Source organism: Haliaeetus leucocephalus, unplaced genomic scaffold, assembly GCF_000737465.1.
Source record: "Haliaeetus leucocephalus isolate CR32 unplaced genomic scaffold, Haliaeetus_leucocephalus-4.0 Scaffold163, whole genome shotgun sequence".
NCBI lineage: Eukaryota > Metazoa > Chordata > Aves > Accipitriformes > Accipitridae > Haliaeetus > Haliaeetus leucocephalus.
Window position 1 is genome coordinate 1,441,427 of NW_010972599.1, and position 12,861 is coordinate 1,454,287.

The following is a 12,861-nucleotide window of genomic DNA, read 5'->3' on the forward strand; positions in this document are numbered from 1 at the left end:
TCTATAACTTTCTTTCCCAGAATATGCTTCTGAGTTCTAATTGAGGTTTTGTTTTCATTCCATTTTCTTGTATGCACACCTATTGTAAAATAAAATTTCTTTTCATTTTTCTTGACTCAGACTGGCAAAGTCCTTTTTTTCTCCTGAACTACTTATCCATGTACTTTCTTGTGCAAAAAAGAGACTAACTCACATGACTGAGAACAGTGTTTAGATATGAGTGTCCATATGAAGCACCTGATAGGCAGCATACCATATGTATATGGGAAGATACAAGCTGAAATTTTACTGATTGAATTTCATTACGAATAATTATTTGTTTGCCCAAGTATCTGGAGCAATCTTCACTTCAGATCATCATCTTCACAAAAGATTTTGCTTAGCCATTTGTGAAAATTAATATTAAAGATAAATATTACAGAAATCATGTTTTCATCCATTTTTAAGAAGGTCTACTTTCAGTTTTAAATTTCCTCCCAGAAATAAGATATTTTTCTTAACTGAAGATGGTAAGAGTTACAGAGATATGCCAGTCATGAACAATATTTTAGTAAAAGACTAATTAAAGACTTAATATACCAGTTTTAGCTATTTAATATGTAACCATTTTTCCAATGCTATACTAAGTTTGTAACAGATTTTCACATCTCAAGAATGTCTATTTAGCAGGAGACAAAAATGCAAGTGATTTATTTGTGGAAAGAAGCTATGATGTCTTTACTGAGTCTAATGTAATGGTTTAGTAGTACAGCAGTTAACTTGTCAGTTTTGTTTCTGAAACTTTTCCAAGTGTTTAATGTTTACACAATAGATCTCAGTAAAAACTGTACCATCTAAAAAAAAAAGGAAAGTGTACATTAAAAAAAAGACAAATCATTAAGAAATACACAAAGTGGCAAGAGTATGAAAAATTTCTTTTTTTCTGCATGCCTTAAAATAGAGAATGGAACCACAGAGGTTAGAGGTTATCATGCCAACAGCACAAGAGATGTGAAACACATTTTTTTCTTTCAAAGCTGTGTAAGTAATAAACTCTGGTAGTTAAAACACAGGATGTAACAGATGAGCTAAGAGAGAATGCAAAGATCAGACAAAGTTATAAAAACTTTAATTATCTCTGAAGCAGGCAAGTTGCAAGAGAGCTAGGGGATAGGCTTAGCCACAAGGGTATAAAGAAAGTAATTTTGTAGAATAAAGACTCTTGAAAAGCTAAAGTATTTATCTGTACAGTTTTTTATTATAGAAGAAACTGGAGAATTATCTTTTCTTTAAATATAACAAAGGTAGACTATCACACAGAGAAACGTCAAAAGTAAAAAAGCAGAGGTTGGATCAAACCAGCCAAATTAAAGTGCTATGTAACTCCATGGCCAAATAATACTTTTCTAAGAGATCTGCAAGAACCTAGGGAATTACAGATAAAAAGCTGGTAATAGAGCCTGAAATATAAATTAAAAATAATGTTATAAAACAACTAAGCTTTATACTTGAAAGCCACTGGCCAAATCATCTTGTTTACATCAAATACTTCTCTTTAATTTAAAACTTTTATAGAACATCAGCAAAATAGATGATGGTAAAGAAAATCCAGATTATCTTGGGTTTTTCAACAGATGACAAAATTCTTCAAAAGTATGCAAGAGACTAATCACAGAGGTAAAGACTGCCTTCGAGAGAAAGAGTAAGAAGCCTTTAGGTATTAAAGTAAGCAAAGGAATTTATGAGAATGGCAGAGCAAATTCAGTTGATAAATACAACATGTTCTGGAAAGTATAGCCTGAACACTGATGAAACCTTAAGTATTATTCTCAGAAAAAAGACCTGGATGTCATTGTGCTCAGATCTCTGAAATATTCCATACTAATACTCAGTATTACCATGACACACAATATTAAATCTTTAAAAGTACAACAGATCTAGCAGAATGGTCAGGGATAGACAGCACAAGTAGAAAGGAGAATGGCACATGCAGACACTTACTTAGCCTAGAGCTGGTGTCACCTCTAAGGAGACGTGTTGAAAATGTACATATAAGAAAGTAGAGACAGGCAGGTGTCTTCCCTTGGTACCTGTGCTGTTTTCATCTCTTAAAGACCAATGACATTTTGAAAGCAGGAACAGCATGTGAAAGCTGTTCTACAAAACTGCCCAAAAGGAATGTGAATGAATGAACGTGCGTTTAACCACTTTTCACCAATACTCATTTAAAATACCAATTTTGAAGTGTTCAGTAAATACAAATCAAAAGTAAGTGTTGTCCAAATCTCGGATCATGCTTCAAAAGCTGGTGTTACTAAGGTCTGATTAGTAATTAGCTAAGCTTGTCTGCAGCTATAAACAAACTCTTCAGATTTGTGGCTTTCCTTGATATAAATATCAGTAGAAACTGTAGCATACCCAAAACTCAGTTAAGATCATCATCTACAATTCAAACAAGAGAATTTGTTTGCTTCATCTGCATACCGAGGGTAATATTAGTCTATTCCATTTAACAATTAAAATAAAGTTTACAAGAATATGATTATTAAGCGTGGTAACCATATTTAATCAGAGATTGTCTTAGGTTGTAGAGAATGTGAGCAAAGCCTAGGAAAAAAATATACAGAAAGGATACTGGATGAACATTGAGTTTACCTCCTTGGTTTACCCTCTATCTCGCAGAAGGGCTGATAGCTACCAAATTGGTTGGCATACAAGTGATGGACTTCATGGCCGTCTGTTCAGGGACTCACTATTTACTTATCTCGGCTATATAGATGCATGCCAGAAACAAAAGGGTTTGAGATTAGCTTATAAGAGAAGCAGAGGGGTTTTTAGCTGTACAGTTTTAAACTTTAGGATCTTTCCAACAACCTTTTCTGAGACAAGCATGGGATGAAGTAGAGCGAATAGACCCATGATTACAGACTGATATTCAGAAGCACGTCAAAATGACTATGTAGAAGAAATGTAACAAACATGACACTGAAGACAAAGCAAAAATAATTCAGGGCTGGCTGGGAAGATCAACTAGAGAATAAAATAAAGCAAGTCAATCTCTTCAACAATGATGCGGCATAAATGTTTTAGGTTAAAATGTATCTTTGGACATCTATGATGCATGTTACAATCCCTGATTGTAATATGCCTCCAGATCACCATTAATACTAATCCCCGAGTTGCATAGTACAACTCCACACTGTATGTTTACACAGAGAGTCACCAATGTATATCTTCAATTAAATGAAATGTAAAAGCCGAGTAGTCAGATTATCAGAACTCCTCAAGTGATACTACCATACATGCAGCTTCTTAGAAGCTTTTTTTTCAATCCTTATTCTGTAATTTCCCTCCAGGGCTGGGGGAAGTTACACAGACTGCAATTACCTTTCTTAGGAAACAAAGCCAGAACACAGAACTAATGATTTGAACACAAGTAACAACCGTGCTTTTCCTCCCTGTACACCGGATACTATACAACTAATCAGGATCTGACTCTTAGCCAAGAATTCATTTGGAAGTATAGTACCAACGCGGCATCCAGACCCCGTGTTGCTCTTTGACCACAGCCTCACCTCTTCCCTCAGACCAGCACCTCCCTGGGTCTCTTTAACTCTCATTTTAGTTCACCTTGGCCACAGCACTTCCAACTGAAATCTTCATTCAAATGCAGCTCAGACTTAATCGGTAAGCTTGACTCCTCATACCCTCATCCTGATGGTCCTATAGACCACACAAGTTAAAGACAAGGTACAAAGTTGAGGAGGATAGCGTAAGCTTTTGTGTTTTCTGACCACTGATGTTAGTTATCAAACTTCTTTGCTAAGTTTTATATTTTCAACAGCTTTATTTAGAAAGTGAAATATGGAAAAGAAGAGCTAAAAATAATACTACCAGCAATGACAAAGTGACAACTAAAGTAGTGATAGTCAGGGACACACTACTTACTATATTTAAATTCGGTGAAATGGTTAACTGCTGATCATTTTGACTGGTGCCTGCTTTCTGTGCCTTGCTGGAGAACACGAATGCTTACAAATTGCTTCCTTTATGCATATGGTGTGTTTCTTGCTTGTTTGTTCAGCCTGTTATGTTTGTCTAAAGTACTTGTGCTCCAGCATATTCTAGCATCATGACTGCAGTGCCATGGTTATGGCTGAGAGGCATTTAATTCTAATTCTGTGTTTTCAGGAGCTTAACATTGTCTAAACAAATTACATTTTGGATGCAAATTTCTGTGCCTGTTCTGAACCCAGAATGACCTACCTGTTTTGTCCAAACTCTGCCAGAGCTGGGGTGGCTAAGAAATTTTTATTCTCCATATTTTGAAAGTATTTATGGAAATATTTTTGCCTGTTGGAATGCATCCTTTTTATTCATTTGAACTTAAAGCGTGACACTGCTTTTTCCATTGCTACCTGTGTACATGACAACATATCTGATGGCAAAGCGTAGGGGATTTTGCAGAAGTCAAAAAAGAGTGGCACATGTGCCACTGCAGTTCCAGGCACTGCAGTGAGCACACACAGGTCTATGTGCCCATAACTTAGTGTTATCACAGATTGCTGGGGGCATGATTCAGCTCAACTGCTTCAACCTAACTCTTCTTCCTTCCCTTAGCAAAACAAGAAGTGCCCTGAGGAAAGATAGAGCACAAGTTAGGCGGCTGTGCAGGGGGCCTCACTGCAATTCCTCACATTTCCATAGATTTCACGTGCAACTCTGGCAAGCCATTTGGCAGCAGGTGGAAGGGTGGTCCAGAAAGCTAGGTTTAGGAAATGGAGGGAGAAGAGCTCTAGCAAAACATATTTCAAAGCACTTTCCATTATCTACAGAAAAAGTCTAGGAACATTAGTCCCTGCAGGCCATAGCTGGCCTTTGTGAATACTCTCCTTAAGTACTTTTCCCTTATCTGTAAAACAGAGACAATAGCACTTTCTTACCTCAGGGATGCAAGGGTAAACGCAAAAAAAGATTTTAAGTGGTCATTATACAGTCTTACGTACATATATGCTTTTCAGACATTGCCAGGACCTACTGCCCACCAACTTGTCTACAAGTTCACAGTCAGACAATATGTCAAAGGTGTAAAAATGTAATTTAGTCTGAATGCCATGCCCATTCAGACATTGGATTCATTTCTGACGCTGCTTACAGCTGAGATTTGATTTCACTTAGGGTAGGATTAAAAAAAATCTGCTGCATTATAAAAGAAAGAGCCATAGACATACAAAGGGTCTATTCTATTAAAATAGTTATGTATACAGAAACTTCTTAGGTAGCTAATAATGAAGTTAAACTATAAAGCAATGTAGGCAGAGAATCTGAGCAAACAGGCATATTAGATAATGTATGGACTATGTGTTATAGAGAATATTAGTGGGCTAGTAGTATAAAATTGGAGAATGCAAAGTGTCCTTTATTGCAGTGTATTTTGATAACTTGACAATGGAGTGTAGGACAGCTTAGCAAAACTGTTACCGACTCTGATAGTGCCTTGCTGAATCATTCATCGCTTCAAAAGAATACAGAATTTTCTTGCCAAATGAATATATTACATCCCCCTCGTGTTTAACTAGATGGAACTGAAGCTGAATAGAGAACAAAATGTAAACACTTCTTGATCTATTCAGTGGCTACTGGGTCTGGCTAAAAAAAAGCTGAAAATCTTTTAATATGCTGCAAGAACATGTTTGGAGACTGATATTGCACTACTGTCCTAGAAACAGATAGCCAGCTGTTAGCCATTTTAAGCTAGATATTTATGAGAAAGCTAAATGCTGATAATTGTATGTTGGTTCTTTGTTTTCTTCTGTGCAAAGGTACTCAAAAAAAAACCACTTTAAAGATATTTTACTGGATATAAAATAAAAACTAGACTGAGTCCCCAAATTATATGTCCGAAATCCTTAAGGGAAACAGAATGGAATAACAAAGAGGGAAATTTAATCATTTGAAACCTGTTTGCATGTGGCACAGACTACAGAGTCAAAACTGTAGAAATTGCGTGGAGGGTAGCTAGGAGTCAACAGAAGTTACTATATTTAGTGATTAATTTTTTGTTAAATGTTAACAGAGGTGTTGCAAAATATACCTCTTAAATCAAAACTTACCAGAAAATACAAGAAAAGCAATACTGCAGATGCAAAACAACATAGATGTTGATTTCCTTTAAGTATACAACATATTGTTAAAAAAATTCATCACTAACTTAATTTATCCCACATACTGTAGCCAGTAAGCTGTTCTACATCGCTTTGTACTTATTCTTGTTTTCTACAATTCTGTAACAGTATATGTGTTTTTATAGCTATGGTGATAAACAGCATGGTGATATTAATAAACGTTTTCAAATAAGATCTATCACGATTTAATTTCAATAAATTGTCAGACCACAAGACTTTGGGGATACTGCTCACTAATGATTGTTTTCTAAAACTAGTTGGAGAAGTCTTGCAGTTTGGGGCCATCTTGGCATGCAGTACAAACACACATATGGTACAAGGTCTGCTCCCTATCGTGGCAATTCATGCAATCTCTCCAACACCACCACAGCATTAATTACCCAGCCCACCTACATAACTGTAAACTTATGCCTATGCAGAAGCCAGTGAAGTCTTATTTCTGTCACTTAAAAAGGCCCAAGTCATACAAAAAGAAAACAAAAACACAACAAAAAACCTGTTTAAGGTTATCCATATCTAATACATACATATATGCACATATACACAGGTATGTGCATATAAACTGATAAATTAATTTGGTGTAAAATGGTAATGCAAAAATCAAGTTAAGAGCAGAAAAAATATATCCCAGAAATTTTCACCGAATTCCTGGAGTCCTTCAACATTTTCATCAAAATACCAACTTTTGAACATGGCAATAAAGCTTTAAAATGGGAGGCATTTTTACCAGCTTTTCTTGAGACGTCTCAATGGATCTTGTTACCACCCCTAATATTAGAAGCTGTACAAATGGCATCCACTTGGTATAGATCAGAATGCTGGAAATCACTGTCCAAATTTCCCTTGCAGTTTTTCTGCAGGGGTTCGTAGGACCTTCTGCCACCCCATGCATGGTGCTCCATGCATAGTCTCAGTTTTTCCTAGAGTAACCGTAGGTACCTTGTATCTTCATGACATGAGGTGGTGTTGTGCAAAGTGGTCGTGTTAGCCTGAGGGTGGAGAGTAAGTGTATAGTAGTATCTCCAGCTACGAGCAATTGCAGAGAAGCCAGGTTCAGTCAATAGCTGGCATGCTCTCAGAGCGGATGGCAATACTTACTAATGGCCGTTCTGAAACAAAGAGGGCTTTTAGGACTGTTGGTCAAGAAAGCATGGAATATAAAGTTAAATTCACACACACAAAAATCCAATTTGGTTTCATGTCAAAATCACATATAGTCGCCAAATTGCAAATGATCTTATGTTTGACACTGTAGGTTATTCTGGGTCCATTTGTGACATAGTCCTGCACCAAAAGGCCTTGCAAACCCAGTCAGATCTACTTCTTTTAAGCAAAAGCAGTAAATTTTTTTCTTAACTTGAAATACCAATGAGATATAAACAAAAGAGAAATAAAAGGTTGGATGAATGCTGGCTGAAAGGAATAAGAAGAAAAGTGGGAGTAAACTTTTTCATACAGATATGAGACAAACTGAAGTGTAGATAACAGTGGTAGCAAGGAAAAGAAAATAGAAGGGAAAGAAAAGGCAGACGTGCTCTCCGGAACGGAAGAGATAACTGGCCAGTGGAGAGAAACAACACTAGGGAAAAAGAAGGTAAAGACAAGTGGAGGGAAAAAAACCACCTGATCTTCCAAAAAAACGGCTTATCAGCCAGAGACAGAAAGGCTGTCTTTAGAAAAGAAACTCGGACATGAAGAAATCACAGTAGGAGATAAAGAAATCCCCAAACACCTAACCTAGATAGGAAAACTGAAACTGAACATGGAGTCAGAACAGAAGACAACAAAAATAAAGATGAGAAAGAATTCTGCTGATCTTTTTTTCCGACATTTTCAGTTAATGAGTCTTATACTTGGGCTAGCATATGGTTTCTGGTATGTTTTCTAAATTCTGTGGAACCTATGGCGAAGCGTCTGGGTGGGAGGTGACAGATGACAGCACATCTTGGAAACCCCTTCTTAGTCTAGATTGTTAAATAAAATTAAGTTCTCCAAACAAGTTCAGATGCACAGCATCCTTGTTGCCTGTAAATATTAATTTGCAACACCTTTTAACAACTTGTCCAAAAAGTCTGTGCTATCGCTAAAGTTTTATCGGTCTGTATAAGCTTGGCCATGTCAAAGAAAAACAGAGCTAGCCAGATTCATATCTATAGATAGATTCCAAAGATCACAGAATCATTGAGGTTGGAAAAGACCCTTAAGATCGTTGAGTGCAACCTTAATAAACAAAGAATTTTATAAGCATCTTCTTGATGAAACAAGTAGTTTCATCAAGTGAAGTGCATCAATCACGTGATCCCAAGGCAGATGCATTGTCTTATGAATAGTGCCACCCAAATACTAGGCATACCTTAGGTTTTGTGACATGACTAAAGCACGTGGTCAGGATGTGACAGAGAGAAGCCTGAAATGGGCAAACAGCGTCGCATAACAGGACATGCTGGCCTTAATATGTTGCATGGGAACAAGCACTTGAATTTTGGGCAGGAGAGTTCAGTGCTGCCCCTTACGCTTCTGAGCAATACGAAGTGTTATAAACACAATCCCAAAGAGGATGACCAAAGAAAAGACCGACATAAGTACTTCTCACCCTCTTTCCCAAATACAATACAGACAAAATAGTACTGAGCATGACCAGAAAGGATGAGTTAATAAGCAGGAGTGAAACACCTGAACCAGGAAACATTTCATCAGAAAAGACACAGAGCCAGGCTGCACAAAGAGTGAAGCAATTACCAAAATGTCAGGGCCACACAGCAAGTGAAAGCCGTAAGGATTTCTAAACATGGTGGCTGGTTAAAAGGAGCGCTGCAGTTTTCTTGGAAACTGTGCCCTTTGGGACAGCTATCCCAGGGTTCGAGTGCAGGATTCAGGAAGGAGATTTTCCAATGACTGAGAAGTTCAAGATAATTTTCTTTGTCTGGCCTTCAAATTACAGTCCAGTTGGCATACGGTATTTCAGGCAGAGGCTCAGGAACTTGGGCAACCCAAGCTGGCACACAGGGCTTTGTCATTAGCTGCAGAGAAGGAAGACGGTGCAAATTAGCCACCATCAGCTTTAATAAAAACATGTGTGTTAAAATACATTTGCTGTGGGATTACAGCAAGTTGGCAGCGCAGGTTTCAGCTGGGGGAATTTGGAGCATGTAAATCTACGGCAAGTGCTGAGGGGCTGAGGGTGGTTCCCAGCCAGGGGTGTCAGCGAGCACCTTGGCCTCAACCTAATTGCACATCAGGACAAGAGAAGCAGGACTAGGCCATACTGCCTGGCTGCCTTTTTCCTCAGCTGGACAACAGAGGAATGTCTGCAAGGAAATAACAGAGCACACTTGGTCCAACACCAATAGGTAGTATGTAAGGTATACTCCTGCTATGTATCCAAATAATACGTTTGTAAAATAACCCACCTTTCTTTCACATTCCCTGCCCTTTCCAAGCTCTAGCAGATGGACTTGATTAAAATAATGTTGCTTTGCTTGGGAAATGGATATAACTATAAAAACGGATGGTTTGGAGAAGTTATAATGCAAATAAATTTTTTGTAGTGGCTTAGGAAAATCCATTAGCTAAATATTTCTACCGCTTCTATTTTATAACCCGTAAGCCATATTCTTACTAAAGAAACTATAAATTATTACATGAAATGCAATTACAGAACATAGTGTTTGTGATACTGATTTGTGATCAGTAAAACAGGGCAATTCATCCTTTTACAAGACAACCCAAACAATAATGGTAAAACTCTAACAGCTTTCAGCCATCACATATTTCTCAGAGGAGTGAATAATGTTCGAGAGACTCTTCTGCAAGATCAACAGAGCCACTTAAATCAGACTGAATCTCTCATCTAGGAAAGCAGAAGTTCCCTCAAATCCCATCACTTTTTACTGAAGTCAAAGGAGTTCTCTGAATATTGAACACCAAAGACATAAAACTTTAAAGATATACCTTTCCATGAACTCACATCTAGGTCAAAATTTGAAATGATTCAGATCTCAGTTTCCTATAGAAGAGGGATTTGGCAACGTGTGTTACAAAGTCAGCTACTGATGAGATAATCTAATAAAGCAAAGATTCAGTTAACGCCACTTCCCTGAACTCTTGTGTGGAAGCTCCAGGGAAGGTTTTGCAGATTCTGAGCCATGCCCATGCGCATCAGCAAGGACAGCTTTTTAAAATACATATTTAGAATACAGTTGAAGTGCTTTATTTTTGTGAATGCTAGCACAAAGCGTGTTTGGGATCGGTAACTTTGACTTGCCTGTTCACAAAGCTTTATTATAAACCAAAGTATTTTCAAGAGAAATGTGAATTCTTGCAGGAATTGATTGACTAAGAAGTAGATTATGCAGGAGTTTTTTTTCATTAAGCCAGAGCAAACCTGGTCAAGATTTAACTTCAAAACTATGACAGTTTTGCTATTAAGTTTTTCTTGGAGAAACATACATAGGAAAAACCTTTTCAGGCGATGCTGTGCCATAGATTGCTTCAATAGATTCACTACACAGCAAGTAATTTTGAACAAATAAGTCCATCCATGCCCTAGAAGGAGTTCTGCATTTGCCAGATGTGTTTTTTCGCCATGCATTGTTTGACCCAGTTCAGTGGTACATGGGAACTGCTCCTCACCACTTCCAGAACAGTAAAAAGCTTCTAAGTGCAGAGCTCAAATCACTGGATATTAAAAAAAAAAATAAACAGACTGCCTTCATGAAGTAGGTCACTCCATGAGATGTTCCTCTGCTGGAGGCATCCTCCTCCCCAGGAGCCTGAGCAAGGAGCTACTGTCCATCGCTGTGGCTCGAGGCAGTGTGTTGTCTGTCTTGACCTTGTTGGTACATGAAAGCTTCTCTGAATTTGCGCTATTTTTAGTCAAGCATCTCATTCACTTCCCTGATAAAAGACCACTTATGCTGAACTTGCCTTGTCGGAGATCCTTGGAAACCATCTACTTGGAGACTGCTTGAGTCCAAGTCCAGGGAGAGTTAATCCATCAGCCCTACCCATTCTTCCCAGGTCACTCAGGACCACTTCACAGTTCCTGGTCCTAAAGCTCCCTTGATCCCATGTGCTGCCATGGCTCTAATAACAGCCATGGAAATGCTGCTGTCGAGGCCCTGGAGCCTCCAGCCCACCCCGAGGTGTCCTCAGGGCTAGATCAGGCATGTCTGGCTGAGCGCTGGAAACCTCCCAAGCAGCCATCTATAACAACTAATTTTGGTGCTTTATTAACAAGAGCAAAAAGTTGGATTTATGTGAGCCAGTAAAATAACTGTTGCATTAAGTTTTATTAATCTAGAAACAAAACTGGCTATAACAATGTCTAAAGTTCCTTTCTCTATCTTGGTAGGTTAGTTTTTACAAATTTTTTTTTAATGGCACATTATAAAAAATGGTGGAGGGAGAGACACTTAAAGTTGTATTTGGTAGCACAATTTATAAATGAAAGCATATATTACATGTCATAGAAATGACTTTTTTCATTTACTGATCTACAGAAAGCTAAATGTTTGTTTTGATAATTGGCCTTTGCACAAAAAAGGCATTAAGTCAGCAGTGGTGAATTATTTATGAGACCTACTTTAATGTGATTGTTCTCTGAGGGCCTTAAAAAATAGTCTTGGGCATGGTGCTGTTTTTCATTAATTGCTGAGACAGTAAAGGAGTCAAAGATCTGTGAGGCCATTTTTCCTTCTCATTTTTGCCCACTGTGCCCCCAGTCATCAGCCTCCGACCACACCAGTTTGGGGGCACGGATCACACTGGTGGCGCTGGGAAGGGGCTCCTCTCCAGTGGGGAGGAATGCATTGCATGCTGCCCATGAAAGCCTAATGAAGAGCCTTGCATTAAACCGTTTCTCCAGGAGAAAGATGAAGGCTTTTAAGATGATGGGAAACCCCTCATTCATAGCCACAGTACTGCAACTTCTGCTAGAAGATGCTGGGCTGGCACCAGTGCTCAGCCTCATCACCTGGCATCATCACTGCTGCTGCTTCGTGGCATCTAGTATTTAAAATTAACTGTCACTCTGCAATGAGCTTGTTCTGAGCCATAACCAAGTTATAATTACTGTTGCCAAGTGTAAACACATACGTAGAGCTGTGCACAAGTCTTCTGCATCCAGGTATCATATGCAAAACAAACGACAACAACAAAAAAAAAAGGTGAAAGGTGAAGAGATCCGGTGTAATTAGCACCTGAGAATTAAGACACTGAAGGGTCCTTCAGTTCTGTCTCTTCTAAGGAAAGAAACTGGGGTTTATACCAGAAAAATGAGGAGAAGGCACAGCAGAAGGTGTGTGGGGAGGATGGGGAGGAAGGAAAAGCAGAGTAACTGAAGTTTGTGAAACTCAATATTTTTTCATCGTTTTGGTTTATATCAGGCCAAGCAGTATTTTGGCAGGCAATAATGCCATTTTTGGTAAAAGGTTGCTGATAGCAGCACACTGAGGTTGCAGAATTTGGGGACCAAGTACAATTTGACCTTTCCTCTCTGTCCTTGAACACATACTGCTGTGGGGATACACAGCACCTTTCCCACTCTTCATCATGGCTGCAAAGCTTGGGAAGACTCAGAACAATCCCAGTATTTGCACATTAGAAAAGCAGGAGGTAATAAACAGTGGTTTCGCAGGCTCCTTTTGCTTGTTGCTGCTCTCCGATTTTTTTTTTTTTTTTTTTTTTTGTTTTTTTT